This window comes from Protopterus annectens, chromosome 5.part0, assembly GCF_019279795.1.
Source record: "Protopterus annectens isolate FY-2018-M chromosome 5.part0, PAN1.0, whole genome shotgun sequence".
Lineage (NCBI taxonomy): Eukaryota > Metazoa > Chordata > Ceratodontiformes > Protopteridae > Protopterus > Protopterus annectens.
In genome coordinates, this window is record NC_056735.1 from 939,025,914 (window position 1) to 939,030,207 (window position 4,294).

Below are 4,294 nucleotides of genomic sequence, written 5' to 3' on the forward strand. Positions count from 1 at the left end.
TATCTCCTCCTGCGTTCGGGGGAAGTGTATGTGCTCATTGGCATGTGGTAACATGGCATCCAGAAACTGGTGAAGTACCCTGGATGCTGATGCCTGTGAGATCCCCATGATATCCCCAGTTGGCCTTTGAAAGGTACCTGTGGCTAGTATTCTCAGGATTACACATACCTTCGTATCCACTGGGATGGGTTCCCCTCTGTTTGTTCTGGCTCTAAGGCATGGCCGGCACAGCTCCACAAGTTGCTGTAGGGTGTCCCTGTTCACCCTGTAATGCTCTACTATCTCCAGATCATGTAGCCCCTGGTAGGTTACCCTGGGTCTGAACACTCTTTTCCTCCTCTGGTGCCTGAGGTGGTTGTCAGCATCATCCTCCACACCACCTTCAAAGTTCCCCGTATGTGTACACCAATGGTGCAGAGTGTATGGGAATACACAAGTGTGTGTGAGGTGCTTTCACACTTTATACTATTGTTCTATGGATGCTACTGATGTCATTGGCTGTGTATGAGCAATTCCATCTGCAGGGTATCTTAATTATGGGTTTTACAGTGAGTACTAAAAGTATGGGGCTTGTAGTGTGGAGTTATGCTTGCCTGCCTTGATTAATCTGTTGCCGTTTAATTCACTTTTAAACCTGGATCCCCTCCCATTGTCAGACATGCATCCACCTGCCAACTTTCTTGTTTTGTACTTTCCCTACCCAGTCATGTGTTGCAAAATGTGTTTTGTAGCTGATATAATGCAAATCTGCTTTGTTCTGCTGTGACACTTTACTGTTTTCTTTGCAGTACAGCCCCTCCCCTTTCTTGTTCTGCAGGTAGCTGCTTTCAGCCTTGTTAGCTGTTGTCAATGGCCCACTGTAGGTTCCTAGGTGTTAATTAATCATTTGTACTCCAATTTCCCCACTGCAGCATTTCTTTATTTTTTTCCTATATCCTTCCTGTTTCAGCTCCGGTGCGCGCCAAGCAAACCCGTTTACCGAGTTTAAGCGCGTTTTAATCCCCGTTCACATGCATACTCAGTTACCTTGTGTGCTCTCAGCTAAGCAAATCTATAGCCAGTTCACCACACCCCTTTCCTGCAGCTTTGCTTAGCTATGGGAAAACCGGATTAGCAATGCTCCAATCTGCTTACAGTAAAGGTGACACACCCCTCTCTTGATGTCATTTTTATCTCAAGGGCACACCTCTGTGTTGTAACGCTACGCTGTGAGGTGCATCCTTACACCAGCGGGGAATCTGTGATTCACTATTACTCCTCTCATTTGCATGGCATTGCCTACTAATTCCTAGCTACAGTGCAAAACACTGTCACAGCCCCTTAGCAACCATTGCACCATGGTGTGGTGTAACATGTCTGCCATTGACTATTATGGGGAAATTATGATATGTGTTACACTGCAGTTTTATTCTATATTTTTCTATTTTCCTTGGGATCTGGCTTGCTCATTGCTGCCCTGCGCTTAAACTTTGCAATAGTGCGAAAAATAAAATTAAATGTTCTTTTTATATTTTGTACATGTTTTTTTATGCCAATGGCTATATATTTAGCCACTGGCATATATCAACAATATAATACATGTGTTTGGTCGGCTGTCATGGATCCGATATTATATTTGCAAAAATGTAAACCATTTTTTATGGTTTACATTTCTGCATGCTTATGCTATGCCTGCACCACTTCCTGGATCACTAAATACCTTTATTTGCATGCTACACTGCTGCAAAAGGGGTAATTAGCATACAGGGGCCAGGAGCTGTGCGGGCGTAGCATACTCAGGTAGTGCACGTGGAAACAGCTCGTACCTGGATCGCTCACTGGCCATATTTGGTGTTAGAACGCCAACGCTATGCCTGCACCTGGTGCAAGCTTCCTGAATCCCAGAGAGTAACTATTACATTTGTAATGTTTTGTAAACAACTTACAATAGCTCAGCAATCACTATAGTTACACACATACTGTCAGCAGCATTTTATTCATCTAGCTGAGAGCTTTCATATAAGGCTAAGGAGTTATGTCTGTGTTTCTTGGTTGTTAAGATATTTAGAAAAATGTGAAAATTATAATCTATATAAATTAATATCATAAAAGCAACAGTTAATATTTATTTACCTGCACTAGACAGGTTAAATATTGATCCAGCTGAGTTTGCCATTCTGTAAGCTTTAAGATGAATTTTTTAAAACGTTGTACATAGCATGGTTTTGTAATTATTAATGCAATTATGAACGAGCAGTATTTGATACCAGTCAGTACGAGTTAACCGCAGATGCACCTGGAGGCTTCACTTGGATGTAATGAGTTAATTAGAACTATTGATAGCTTAAAATTTTTGTACCCAAAGATGTTCAGCCTGGAATTACTAGGTATACTCCACCACCTGATGAGCATGGGAAGAGGATTGGCAGCGACAGATTCAGAGACAGAGACCCACCCTTATCACAAATGAAAAAGTTAGACAAAGAAACCTATCACTTCATGCATGATTTGTGAGCTATTAATGTAGAAGTTCTGTCTACTTTTCCAGTATTACCATACCTTGCTAGAATTTTACATTTGATCCCCCTAATGCAAGTGCCTTTCTTTCAATAATATTTCTTCTGCTTTTTTTCTGTATTCTGATTCACTAGGACAGAAAATATTTATTTGGCTTTATATTTAAAGGTCAAACGTATACCAAGACTAGATTACTGCAGAGGTAATAACAGTCACATACTCTAATTTCATAAGAAGGGGGTGGCAGCTAGACTAGTACATTTTGTAGATAATTTACTTTTAGCATCAGATTCTGTTTTGCATTGTCAACAAGATATTGTTTTCTTATAGGTTCATAGGTAGGTATTAGGCTATTTCCTATTCCCCATCCAGTTGTCCAGATTTTTCTTAAACAGGGCCAGTGTGGTGCTCTGTTTGACATGAATGGGCAGCTTGTTCCATAGTATGGGAAGTCTGTGGGACAGGAACCTATCCCTCCAGCAAGTTCTGTTTATTGTGGTGACAAGGTTGAGGTCTCTGGAGCATGTGGCACTCAGGGATTGGGATTTTTCTAAGTGTAGCATGTCTAACAGCTCTGGGTTTGACATGGCTTTGTTTGTTAGGCAGAGATTGCCTCTGAGTAGGCGATATACAATGGAGTAGAGCTGGAGTTTCTTAAGGCGGTCTGCATAGGGCATCTGTTTAAAGCCGGTGATCCTCTTTGTGAGGTATTTCTGTGGTCTTTTCAGTTACTGCAAATGTCTTGTGAGGTACATCCCAAATGGGGGGTTGTACTCTACAATAGGTCTAATGAGGGCTGAGTAGAGGGCGACAATGACCTCTCTTTTTCTGGATGAGAATCCTTTTGTGATGAGGTGTGCCACATAAAAGGACTTCCTGACCACTGTGGCTATGTGGTTGTCAAAGGAGAGACTGGTGTCAACATGTGTCCCTAGGTCTCGTATCACAGTTTCGGTGTTGATTGGACTACAGCCTATGTGGTAGTTTGCTGGCACAGGGTTTTTCCCAAAGGGGATAACTGCATTTTTGGCATTGGAGCTTAAGGCCTTGGTTTTGACACCAGGCATCTGTCCCAGCGAGGCCCTTTTGTAGAATGTCTGCATCCTTAGGGGATTCAATAATGGCTCCCAGTTTGCAATTGTCTGTGAACTTTATTTGCCATAAGCCCTCTGTGTTAGCTTGGACTTCCGAGAAGTAGATGCCAAACAGGAGGGGACCCAGGACTGAACCCTGTGGTACTCCACTTGTCACTGGTCTAGAGATGGATTTGGAATTGGCTACTTTCACTGTTTGGGTTCTGTCAGTGAACCAGTTGGCCACCGACTGTGTGACATAGGGGTTTATGCCAAGTTTTGTGAGTTTATTAATAATACCAGAGTGGGGGATGGTGTTGAAGGCCTTGGCGAGATCTAGGTAGACTATGTGAACTGCCTTACCCTTGTCCACAGCTTTGGTGACTGCTTCAAAGAAGTCAGTCAGGTTTAGGAGACATGAATTACTGTTCACAAACCCAAACTGGGTGGGGTCCAGAGTTTGCAGGTTATCTATGTCTTTGTTTATAAGTTCCATGATAATATGTTCCATGGCCTTGCAGATCAGACTCGTCAGACTGATGGGTCTGTAGTGAGGCTATAACTGAACATGGTACTCAGGTGGGGTGCCAGTTGATTTTGTAGTTCATGCAGAACACAGCTTGGGAAATTGTCAGGTCCCATGGATGCTGTATTTTTGGCTTTGGCAAGTGCATTTTTCACCTGTGTGGCCATGATTACAGGGACTTGGCATTCATCCGGTATAG